Below are 13,805 nucleotides of genomic sequence, written 5' to 3' on the forward strand. Positions count from 1 at the left end.
GGTTAAAATGTCATTACCCTTAATAAAAAATAGTAATGTCCAAAAAATTAATATTATTATTATCATGCAATGAGGAAAAGGATAAGCCCCAATTATTAGTGTTGATTTCATCAATGAATTTATTAATATCGTTATTGGAATTATCCCATATAAAAACAAATCATCAATAAATCTCTTATAAATAATCAAATTGTGACACCACTTAGAATTAAAAATATAAAAATCCCCAAAAACTCCCATAAAAATATTAGCATAAGTAGGTGCGACTTTTGAGCCCATTGCAGTCCCATTGCACTGATGATATAAAGATCCATCAAAGGTAAAATAATTATTTTTTTAAAATGAATTCCATGCCCTATAATAAAAAGTTTTTTTGATCTCTGGATAATCTATTATCCCTCACTAAAATTTTATTGAAACAAGCAAGACCAATATTGTGTGATATATTTGAATATAGAGAAGACACATTCAATGTTAAAAATACATATTGAGGTTTCCATCTAATCTCTTGTAAAAATTGGATTAAATGTGTTGAATCCCGGATATAGCTTCTTAAAATAGGAACATGGACCACCATAATTCTATCAATAAAATGGGATAGATTACTAGTTAATGAATTAATACCCAATATAATTGGTCTTCCTGGAGGATTTTTTAGATCCTTATGAATCTTTGTTAGGTGATAGAAAAAGGGGATATTGTATACTGAGAAACTTTAATTCATTTTTATTAAAAATATTCATATTTTTCCCATCCAAGATCATTTTATTATAGTTTTCCTTTACACTAGGGATTACCTCCAGTGAAGTTTTTGTATAATATTTTTAACCAGATAATATTTTAAAAGCTTCATTGCAATAATCACTGCGATCCTGAATGACAATTCCACCTCCTTTGTCCGCTGAACGGATTACAATATTAAGATAAAAGAAACCACAAAAGCGCGTCCATAGGGCTTTACCAGATATAATAAGTAAAAATTGAATTGTTCAGGGTACCCACCCTCAGAGGTTGTGTAATGCCACAACTACTAAATAGGCTCAATCCCATGTAATGAAGCTGCAGCAGGAGGGTGTAGACAGACAGCGTCTGCTTCCATTAATCAAAGAGGAGATCCCAAAAGGGAAAAAAAAAAAAAACCTGGTTCTCGCGCTGCTATACTTCAACCCTCAAATGGAGGAAATCCAGTAGATTCTAGGAGTAGGTTCCAATATCAATGCTTTATTTCATAGTACATACAAAGACAACGCGTTTCGAGGTCCATTCCATGACCTCTTCCTCAGGTCGGATGTACAAGAATGAAGACAAATCAAAGGTTGACAGTTTATATCATACCGGGGTTAATTACCCCGCTGCTCACCAAGAGGAAGCTGTGGGGTGAAGTAACCAAATGCAAATACATAAACATTTCATTCCAAAACAAACCAATATTAAAAGACACAATAACTTACTCCCCATAAATCACAAATTGGACTAGATTAAAAAGAAAAAACAAAAAAAGTTTTTTCTTTTTTTTTTCCAATCTTTAAAAAGGAAAAAAAAAAACTCATACCGGAATCAAACCTATAAGGTTGTGGGACTAAAAATATGTATGTGAACTAGAATCATCCACTTTATGTGGTAGTTCTGTAGGCACACTATTATATTGGATTAAAAAGAGCCATCAATTTAAGCTAAAAAGTGAACATTATATACACAGAAAACCAAGACCGTAAACAACCAGACTGGTTTTCCACTTACAGTACTAACATAAGAGGTCAGGAAAACTTTTCAGAGTGACAGAAAAATAAACGCATCTGAGAAGAAATTTCACTCGAAAATATTGCACACCTCATTGAGGCCATTTGGATTTATGGTATTCAACCTATAAATTCAGTAGATTTCTCTTCTACACAAAGCCTGGAATCTGTTAGGGATATTAGAATCAACCCGGTCAATAGGTAAAAACCGCAAACCCGAAAAATCCCGTCCATGTATGATAGCGCAGTGTCTGGACAGGCCGTGCTTCATAAAGCCTTTTTTGACATTGTGACGATGTGCATTAATTATCTTTCTTAATGTTTGTCTTGTCCGCCCTATATACTGCTTGGATTAGGGTTAGGGATTACAATATTGGTATTTGACTTCAATGATTTCAGCGCTATTTTTTCTTCCTTAGTTAAATTATGTTTACAAATATAATTATCTTTGATAGAGGAAATTTCCTTGAATTTCATTTGTACTATATCATTGAAAACATTCAAATAATGACCCTTATTTTCAACCTGGTAGAAATTAGATTTAAGAGGTACATCCAGATGAAATTTCAAATCAGTTTCATCCTCAGTGATTTTGAGTATATTATTATCAGCATTATCATTAATAGAAACTTGATTTATCTCCTTCATTAAAAAATGTCGTTTAAGTGTTAATTTCCTGATAAAAACCTGAATGTCCAAAAAAAGATCAAAATCACTTATTTTATGCGGTGGACAAAAGGTTAATTCTTTGGATAAAGCTTTTCTTTCATGTATTGTAAGTTCATGAGTCGACAAATTAAAAACATTGCTAATAGTATTGGAAAAACCGCTCCTTTGTTCTCTTATTTTACTTTCCCTTTCTTTTTTCGCCCCCCTCTACATCCTCTACTGAACCTTTTCTTTTTCCATTTTTTGGTGAAAAGTTTTTTTTTTATTTGTGTTTTTTAGTGGTCGTGGTAAAAAAGGAACAGTAGCCGTGTTATCAGTGTTAGTATTATCAATTAAAATCATATCCATATTAGGTGAAATGGACGAATTAACAATGTTAGTGTCATTGATAGGAAGATCTAATAGTGAACTAGGTGTACAATCAGGGAATTCCATAAGTACAGGTGATAAAATTTCTAATGGAGTGGGGGTGATAATTTTACTTGCATCAATATTCGGATTTATTGTATCAATAAGGTTTTTCTTAACCTTGTCCTCATTGAGGCGTCTCATTTGTTCTTTTATACTTTCCAAGTGTTTCATCGCTTCAATTAATGGCGCCGTCATTTTAATGGTTTTTATTGCTGGTGACTTGCAAAAAATAGTATTTTTAATAATTGCCTGTTTGTCCTTCATAGGTGATATCACACTCATTTGTTGTTCAGAAACATTTTCATCATTTTTTTGCTACAATCAATATTATTACTTTATTATTATTTTCCTTGATCTTCACCTTTTCAGTTGTATCTGCTTTGGTTAAAGTATTAGAAGCAACATATTTACTCGTTTTAGTTTTATTGTTCATTTTCCTATAATCCTCTCTATCCCTTTGTAATTTCTTTGATTTTCTCAGAATTGTCTCACGTTCGACCTGCATGACATGCGTTATGACGTTAGAATTTATTTTCTTATATTTAGGGTGATAAAGAAAAGGAATAAGTTCTTTGGATAAATTCATCACCTTAATGGCTGCCAATTCCGCAAGTTTTGATCTCTTCTTATAAAGTACCATAATCATTCTATGCATACAATAATTCAAATTATTGTCCCATACACGTGTAAATTCCAAATCACTGGCGAAAGGAGAGTCAAAAACTAACCTTAAACCTCTTGGGCAAATGTTCTCATCTAAATAGATGGATAGAAAGCGAGCATCCAAACTGTAATGTAATTCCTCCTTCATGGCTTCTTTAAAGTTCAAAAAAGTCTTCCGAAAGTTCTTTGTCTCCTCCTCATTAAATGGATTAGCACATTCCTCATTACCCGTTGAAAATCCAATGTTTCCAATGGTCTGTAGGATTAAGCATTCCCTTGATGAAAGTCTGTTCTGAAAGTATTCCATTCTGATACACGGTAACGGACCCTCTGCTGCTGGAAGTTCCTATGCACCGGAATTGTTCATTATGACTGTAGTGTCGTGATGTCGGCGATAAAGAATTCAGAGACGTACACTGATGTGCTGGTGCTTGGCTGCCAGGCCGTGCTTTTTTTTATTCCTTACTTCCTCCTTCCTCTCCACGTCCCTCCCCCGACTCCTCCTCTCCCCTACATCACTGTTACTAAGCAAAGAATGCAAACAAGGGCAACAGCCCACAAACAACAGGAGATGTGACAACATCACACCTCTTCTTTTCTCACAACAAAAAAAACTGAAACATTTGAAGAATATTGTCATTCAAACATTAAGTCTCACTGCAGAACATAGTCTGTAAGGTGGGCAGGTGGTCTTCGATAGATCCTAGTCGGATAGCGGTGAGACAGCCCATCACCAGATGAGCCCTGAGTATCCCCGGAGACATCCCCTGTTAGGCTTACGGCATCTCCAGTCTCTGGTAGGAAGTCGTCGCTCTCTGCTTCCTCAATAGGCGTGGTTTTTGGGACGTGGCCCCGGAGTCTTTTAAAGTGGGACACATTTCGTGTGACCTGACGACTTTGATTCCGGGCAGTAACCATGGTGCCCTTAACGTCTATAACTTGAAAGGGTTCCGGATAGTACGGTGACGCAAACTTGCTAGTCGCTTTTAACCTTTGTGCCAGGACCCAATCGCCCACCTGTATTGCCGGCTGTCTGCCTCGATGGTTGCGCTTATCTGCATACCGTTTCATCTTTTCCTTTGATATGGAGTCATTAATAGAAATCGGGGTCTGGACGGAGATTGCTGGAATGCTTGGAAGTTTGACCCGTAAGGGCCTGTTGAACAGTGCCGTTGCAGGTGGTATTCCCGTTGTAGAGTGGGGTGTAGCCCTGTACTGTCTGAGGAATGCATCCAACTCTTGCTGTAAGTCCTTGTGCTCCATGGTAGCAATCCTTAGGGTCTTGTTGAGCGATTGCATGAATCGTTCGACTTCACCGTTGGCCTGAGGCCAGCAAGGAGTTATTTTCCGGTGTGTGAAACCCAGGTAGGTTGCGAAGGACTGAAAGTCTGTGCTATTAAAAGGCGGTCCATTGTCAGATTTCACGATCTCAGGTATGCCATATGCCGAGAAGATCTTGTCTAATTTTGGTAAAACAGCCTTGGCCGAGGTTGTAGAAACATGTTCGATGACTGGAAACCTTGAAAAGTCATCCATGATCACCAGCAGATAGGAGCTATCTGGTAGACTGCAGAAATCGATGCTAACAGCTATCCCTGGGCCGGTTGGCAGGGGTGTCATTTGTAATGGTGCACGTCTATGGGCAACTGTAGTGGCTTGGCACGGTATGCATGTTTCAACGAGTGCCTCTACCTTTTTGTCAAGTCCGGGAAACCACACTTTCTCCCGAAGTAGCTGCTTCGTTTTCACGACCCCTTGATGAGCTTCATGCGCCAGATCCAGTACCCTGCTCTGAAGTTTCTGAGGTATCACCAGGCGATTATCTCTTAAGAGCATATTTGAGTCTGATACTGATAGTGAATGTCTCGCGTTAAAGAAATCCTCCAGGTACCCAGCCTGATCAGGAGGGTGAAGGCGGGCCTCAGCGAGAAAACTGCTCCAGTTCTTGGACCGAACCGTCTCTATCACAAATTGAAGTTGGTGATCGGCATCCAGCGCTTGCTTAATTTCCTGTATGGTCATAGCTCTCGGTACCGAATGGGCGACGACAAAGTTGACATGCTCCTCCGCCAGAATCGTCACGGGGATGTCGTCTGTGGTGGGCTGTGGTGCTGGGTGTCTCGAGAAATAGTCTGCGGGATTTCCAGCTCCCGCCTCGTATCTCAACTGGAGATGATAGTTCTGTAAGCGGAGCAACCAGCGTTCAAGACGCGGGGGAGGCTTTGACGAGGGCTTATTGAAAATTGGAACGAGTGGCTTGTGGTCAGTTATCACTGTGAATTGATGTCCAAAAAGGTATAAATGGAAATGAAGGCACCCCCACACAACTGCCAGGGCTTCTCTCTCAGTTTGTGAATATCGCTGCTCTGTATCCGTTAGTGTCTTGCTGGCATATGAGATTGTGGATATGTCGCCTGCGCTAGACACTTGTGTGAGAATTGCCCCTAGGCCTACTGGACTAGCATCCACCAGTAGCTGTGTGGGTTTTGACGGGTCAAAATAGGCCATGACAGTGTCGCTGGTTAGGTTGGTTTTCAATGCGTCAAAAGCTGCTTGCTGCTCAGTACCCCATGTCCACGGAGAGTCTTTCTTTGTGAGCTTTCGCAGAGGTTCAGAAACAGTGGCTAGGTCAGGTATAAATCGCCCACAGTATGTGACCAGTCCTAGGAAGCTGCGAACATCTGACACATTTTGCGGTGGGCTAGCCGATTTTATGGCAGCCACTTTCTGTGGGTCAGCTGAAACTCCTTGTTCAGAAAAGATGTATCCAAAAAAAGTTAATGATTTTTGGTTAAATTCACATTTTGACGGATTGACAGTGAGATTGCAGGCTTGGAGTCTTTGAAACACTTGTTCTAGGCGATTGTCATGTTCCTCTTGGGTTGTGCCATAAATGAGAATGTCATCACTGACGTTGAGGACTCCTGCAATGCCAGACAGAACCTGGCTGACGATATTCTGAAAAATTTCTGCGGCCGATGAGATGCCAAAGTTCAATCTCTTAAATCTGCGCAGGCCCACATGCGTGCTAAAAGTTGTAATGTACCTGGAGTCTGGATGCAATTCAAGTTGATGATAGCCTGAGTTTAGGTCAATTTTTGAAAATACCTTCGCACCATTCAGGTCTGCGAGAATGTCATCAATAGTGGGCGTGATGTGCCTTTCTCTTTGGATCGCCCGATTAGCGTGGCGCATATCCACACATAGTCGGATTTTACCTGGCTGCTTCGGTTTAGGTGCAACAACGATTGGTGAAACCCAGGGGGTCGGGCCTTCAACGCGTTCGACGACATCGGACGCCTCCAGGTCTTGCAGTTCTTGCTCCACAAGCTTGCGGACATGGAATGGAATGCGCCTGTGGGGCTGAATAGAGGGCTGTACTGACGGATCTATATGCAATTTTATTTGAACATCCTTTAGCTTACCTAGGCCTTTAAAGAGATTTGGGTACTTCTGCATAATGTGGTGGGCCGAAGGACCTGTAATGCTGTTGACAAGGTTCACAAGGCCCTGAGATATTGCACTGGTACAGCTGAGAAGTGTGTCCGCAGAGCATTCTACCACATAAAAGGTGTCAGTGATGGACTTTCCTTCAGCTGCAACTTCTGACTGAAATTTTCCGCACAGGGGCAGTGCAGCTGCTGAGCCATAAGGAAAAATCTTTATATTAGTACTTTGTAGAGTAGGTTTGTTTAGGAGCTGGTTGTAGACTGTATGACTGATGACGTTGACTGATGCCCCCGTGTCCACCAGGGCTTCTATTGGATTGCCATTCACTAGGATTACTCATTTTGGAATAGTAACTGCGTGCACAGTATTAGATCCCTCTTCCGTCACGGAGAATAAATAGGTGCTGTGGGACTCGTCATTAATCTGCAGTGTTTGGATCTTCGGTGGCCTAGGTTGTGCGGTGGTATGAGGAGATTGTGGCTTGGATCTACACACCTTTGCAAAATGATTTTGCTTTCCGCAATTATGACAAGTTCCTCCCTTTGCTGGGCAGACATTCTGGTGAGGATACGATCCACCGCAGTTGTAACATGTGGCTGCCTGCGTGCGAGGCACATTTGGTTTCTGTGTAAGCTTTGCTATAGAAGATGTCGCGTCTGGCTCATGCTCGATGTTCTCTATCAGTTTAGCTTGTTTGTCTGCAGCATCATTTATACGCGCTGTATCTAGCAACTTCGCTAACGTCATGGTGGGGGTCTCTTCCGCAAATTCACAGTGCGCTGCAAGGTGTCGTAGCCGGACATGATACTCAGCCATGCTTTCTGTTGGCGACTGCTTTGACTGCCTGAACTTAAAAATTTCAAATGCCGGATTTCTGTGAGGGGAGAAGTGCTTGCTTAACGCAGCTTTGCTGAGCTCATAGTCCTTGTCCTCCCCTGTATTCGGCAGAGTAGTGAATATATCGTAAACCTGCTCCCCTGCGTAATGTAACAGCATGGCTTTTTTCCGGGTATCATCAGAGACATTCATGGCTTGCAGAAATATCTCGAATCGCTTTAGCCATTTATCCCAAGATACTGCCAGGTTTGCTTGGGACTGATGCACATCAAAAGCAGGAAATGCGGGTAGACAAGCCATAGTGAGTGCTGATAGCCTTGTAGACTGTTCGGGGACTGAAATACCTGTGGCTGATGAATGAACGCTTCCTCGTCGCCAGTTGTAGTGTCGTGATGTCGGCGATAAAGAATTCAGAGACGTACACTGATGTGCTGGTGCTTGGCTGCCAGGCCGTGCTTTTTTTTATTCCTTACTTCCTCCTTCCTCTCCACGTCCCTCCCCCGACTCCTCCTCTCCCCTACATCACTGTTACTAGGCAAAGAATGCAAACAAGGGCAACAGCCCACAAACAACAGGAGATGTGACAACATCACAATGACCAATTATTTATTATTTTTCATCTGTGCATACATATTTAGAATGTATTGGATTAGTATCTCCCTTTTCATTAAAGTTGAGCGATATTTTTTCTGTGGAGGGAACGAAACAGTTCTTTTCCCTTTTTGGTGCAGTTTTTATAATGATTTTTACAATATTTTTCACAATATCATTATAATTTAATTTCTGACACTCTGCCATGTGCAAAATTTCTGATGCCGAAATGTTGATTCATGTGTGGATATTTTTCAATTCACGGAGCGGTAGTTCCCTATTCGGGGAGCGATCCTGGCTTCAATGTTAGCACTGATTTCTTTGAAGGTTTGTCTTTCCTCCAAATGAAGAGAATGCCCTCTTGTTCTTGTCACAGTCCTTGGTACAAACAGTTCATTGGAGAGATCTCTATATTGCCTTCTGATATACTTGTACATATATATTAAGTCTCCCCTAAGTCTTCTCTTTTCTAGAGTAAATAGACCTAATTTTGATAACCTTTCTGGGTATTGTAGTGAACCAACTCCATTTATCATTTTAGTAGCCCGCCTTTGAACCCTTTCAAGTTCAGTAATGTCTTTCTTGAGCACCGGCGTCCAAAATTGCACACAATACTCCAAGTGTGGTCTGATGAGTGATTTGTACGGAGGGAGAATTATGTTTTCATCTCGTGTCCCCAGACCTCTTCTAATGCATCCCATGACCCTATTTGCTTTGGTGGCAGCTGCCTGACACTGGGCACTCCAATTTAGCTTCTTATTGACTAGGATGCCTAAATCTTTTTCCATGTCTGATTTCCCCAGCAGTTTCCCATTTAGTAAGTAATTGTAGCATATGTTTCTCCTTCCCATGTGCATAACCTTACAGTTATCTGTGTTAAACCTCATTTGCCATTTTTCAGCCCAATTCTCCAATTTACTCAAATCTGTCTGTAGTTGCAAACTGTCCTCCTTTGTGTTAACTACCTTACATAGTTTTGTATCATCTGCAAATACTGATATTTTACTATGTAAGCCATCCACTAGATCATTAATAAATATATTACATAGTAGGGGGCCCAATACAGACCCCTGTGGTCCCCCACTAGTAACCCTGGCCCAATCTGAGTATGCACCATTAATAACCACTCTTTGTTTTCTATCACTAAGCCAGCTACCTACCCATCTACACACATTTTCCCCTAGCCCAAGCTTTCTTATCTTACTTACCAATCTTTTATGTGGGACAGTGTCAAATGCTTTAGAGAAGTGGAGATAAATGACATCCAATGATTCTCCTTGGTCCATTTGAGAGCTCACATCCTCATAGAAGCTGATCAGGTTAGTCTGACAGGAGCGATCCTTCATAAATTCATGTTGATATGGAGGTAAACATTTATTAACATTGAGATATTCCATAATGGTATCCCTTAGAAACCCTTCAAAAATTTTACCCACAACAGATGTTAAGCTTACTGGCCTATAGTTTCCAGGTTCCCTTTTACACCCCTTTTTGAATATTGGTACCACATTTGCTTGCTGCCAATCAAAAGGAACAGACCCTGTTTCTATAGAGTCTTTAAATATAAGGAATAGAGGCCTGTCTATCACCTTACTTAACTCCCTTAATACCCGAGGGTGAATGCCATCAGGGCCTGGTGATTTGTCAGTTTTCATCTTACTAAGGCGGTTCTGCACTTCTTCCTGGGTTAGGCAGGTAATACTTAATGGGGAGTTTACATTATCACTCTGCATTTCCCCTGGCAAATCCTTTTCCTGTGTGAACACTGTTGAGAAAAAAGTATTTAAAACATTTGCTTTTCCCACATCGCTCTCTATGATTTCACCCTTATTGTTCTTTAAAGGGCAGACACCATCAATTTTAATAATTTTACTGTTTATATAATTAAAGAATAGTTTGGGGTTTGTTTTACTTTCCTTAGCAATGAGTCTCTCAGTTTCCACTTTTGCTAAATGTATTTGTTTTTTACACATTTTATTTTTTTCTCTATAACTTTTTAATGCTTCTTCATTGCCTTCTTGTTTTAGCTTCTTAAATGCCTTGTTCTTGTTCTTTATTGCCCTTTTTACATCCTTATTTAGCCACATTGGTGTTCTCCTGTTCCTAGTCCTTTTATTTCTGTACGGTATGGCTAGCTCGCAGTGGATGTGTAAAACTGATTTAAATATTTCCCATTTATTTTCTGTGCTCCTATGTTTGAGGACATTGTCCCAATCAATTCGGCGAAGGTCCTCTCTAAGCTGATCAAACTTTGCCTTCCTGAAATTCAGCGTTTTCGTAACCCCCTTCCAGTGCACCTTACTGAAGGACAAGTGGAATTGTATTATATTGTGGTCACTGTTCCCTAGATGCCCATCGACTCGGACTTCTGTTATTCTATCTGGCCTGTTGCTTAAAATTAAGTCCAGAAGGGCCATCCCTCTAGTTGGGCCCTGCACAAGTGGTGACAGATAATTATCCTTGGTCACTGACAGAAATTGGTTTCCTTTCTGAGATCCGCAGGTTTCAGTTTCCCAGTCTATGTCGGGGTAGTTGAAGTCCCCCATAATAATCACCTCATTGGGATTTGCTGCTTTGTCTATTTGTTTCAATAATACATTTTTAGTGGCTTCTGTTATATTTGGAGGCTTATAACAAACCCCTATGAGGATTTTATTACTTTTCTCTCCTTGTATCTCCACCCATAGAGACTCCACCTCTTCATTTCCCTCTTGTATATCTTCTCTTAGTGTGGGCTTTAAAGTGGACTTCATATATAGACAGACTCCACCCCCTTTCCTTTTTTTACGATCCCTCCTAAACAAATCATATCCTTGCAAGTTAGCCGCCCAGTCCTAGCTGTCGTCTAACCATGTCTCAGTTATTCCTACTAGGTCGTATTTTTCCTCATACATTACCAACTCCAGATCTTCAGTCTTATTGGTCAGGCTTCTTGTGTTGGTCAGCATGCAGGAAAGAAGTTTTGCTTTTTCTTAGCTTCCTTCTGAGTACCCTGTCTTGGGTCCTCTTTACCACGTCTAGTATCCTTGATTAGTTTGTCCTTCTGCTGCATGTTCTTGTCTGCTGTTTTTCCTCCCATCCCCTCTTCTTCTAGTTTAAATGAGTGTGGCAAGTCTTCTAGCGAATGTGTGTTTCCCAGGTTTTGTGAGGTGTATCCCATCTCTTGCGAGACGTCCATCGTAGAGGTAATTCACGCCATGGTCCAAGAATCCAAATCCTTGCTGCCTGCACCACCGTCGTAGCCAGTTGTTCACCTCTAGTATCCTATTCCATCTTCTGATGCCATGGCCATCGACTGGGAGGATTGATGAGAAAACAACCTGCACGTTCCGTTCCTTTATTTTCTTCCTCAGAATTTCAAAGTCTTCGCAGATAGTTGGTAGGTCATTTCTTGCCGTGTCGTTTATGCCTACGTGTATCAGTAGGAAAGGGTAGTCGTCCTTGGATTTGAGGATAGTTGGTATCCTGTTGGCCACATCCTTGATTTTTGCTCCTGGGAGGCAGCATACTTCTCGTGCGGTTATGTCCGGCCTGCAGATAGTTGCCTCCATGCCTCTTAGGCCTCTTTCACACATCAGGTTTTCGCCGTCAGGCGCGATCCGGCGCTTTTGACAGAAACCGGATCCGGCGAAATGCAATGCCGGATCCGGTTTCCCCCCCATTGACTTGCATTTGCGCCGAATCGCGCCGGATGGCCATGCGTTTCATCCAGTTTTCGCCGGATCCGGCAATGTGTCGCAATGTGTCGCGATCCGGCGTCTGGAAAAAACGGTGACTGTAACGTTTTTTGTCTCCGGCGAAAAAGCCGGACACGCCGGATCCGGCGCGTCCGGCTTTTTCACACAATGAAAGCCTATGAGCGCCGCAATGCGCCGGATCCGGTTTTTTGGTCTGAGCATGCTCAGTAGCTCTGCCCACAAGACATATATAAAAGCAAGACAGTGGGACCCACAGCCACACCCAACATGCCACCCAAGACAGCAACCAGGCGCAGGAGAAGGCAGGAGACATCTGCAGCAGCACCATCAGCACCACCCCAATTGGAGCAGCATGCTGAACAATGGGAGGGGAGTCCAGCAGCAGATGAGAGACGGTAATTATCAAATCACCCATTCCTCCAAACTAGGGCTATTGAATATCAAGATATTCATTGGCCCTTTGTTTCTCTTTATTCAACAGCCGCCCAATAGATGCAGCAGCAGCAGCAGCAGCAGCAGCAATGGCAGCAGCTGGAACACCACCCACAGGCATGGAGTGTGGCCACCAGGAAGACAGCACATCATCTTCTGGGAGCCCTCCCTCGCATCGTCAGCGTTTGACGGTAAGTTTTTATTTCCAAAATCCATCTTCTCTGTAATATATGTCTATTCATGGCCTTTTATTTCAAAACAGGAATCACAAGATGAAGAGGAGCTCCCAGAAGAAGAAGGAAGGGGTGGACAGACACCTGGAGTGGGCTCACAATTGGTAAGTTTTTTGCATCAAACGCAGAAACACAACATCACACTACACACAACACATAGAAAACAATGTTCTGCAGACCACACACAGCAAACAAATGCCTACATCCAAAGACATAACATTTTTTGTTTTCTTCTCTAGTCTTCCCAATCTGGTGCTTGGCCAAGAGGTCCTCGCAGTGCCTCCCAGGGTCGTCGGCGACAGCAACGCGGCGGTCACCAGCGTGTAAGTATAAATATTTTTGCTTTGTTTTTTTGCACTTTTTATTTCATTTCTTTTGTGGAGGCTAATTATGTTATTTTTGTCTTTTTCTTTAACAGCCTTCACAGCGTGCTCCCGACTCTGACGGTGAGGATGGAGGGATTGATGTGGACCGCCTCATCGATCTCGTCAGAGAAAGGGAGCCGCTCTGGAATATGGCTGACCGCCGCCACGCTGACCTGATCGTTACCCGACGACTCTGGGAGGAAATCTGTTCGCTCCTTGTGGGCCGCTGGGAGGACCTCGAAGCTCGGGCCCAGATTAAAGAGCGTAAGTATATACAGTACCGGTTGCTTGATGTAAACCAGTGTTTCCCGAACTCCAGTCCTCGTGGTCCCCACGGATCATGTGTTCAGGATTTCTATTTACTATGGAAATCCTGAAAACATGACCCCTGGGGACCATGAGGACTGGAGTTTGGGAAACACTGATGTTGTATACTAACCACTCCTTTCTCGTTTCAGGGAACAGAATTGTGAATCGGTGGCGGTCTGTGAGAGATCGTTTCAAGAAGGAGTTCAATAAAGAGATGCGGGCCCCGAGTGGATCTGGAGGACGCAGGAGCAAGTACAAGTACGCAGAAGCCCTGTCGTTCCTCCGGGAAACAATGGTCACCAGAAGGTAAATATTGCACACCACATGTGAAAAAAAATGTTAGATGTAAATTTTTTTTTCAGCCAGGGCCATACCATGTCAGTATTTTAATTGTTTTTTTTTGTCTTT

Source organism: Dendrobates tinctorius, unplaced genomic scaffold (genome assembly GCF_039654945.1).
Source record: "Dendrobates tinctorius isolate UK_male_01 unplaced genomic scaffold, ASM3965494v1 ptg000386l, whole genome shotgun sequence".
Lineage (NCBI taxonomy): Eukaryota > Metazoa > Chordata > Amphibia > Anura > Dendrobatidae > Dendrobates > Dendrobates tinctorius.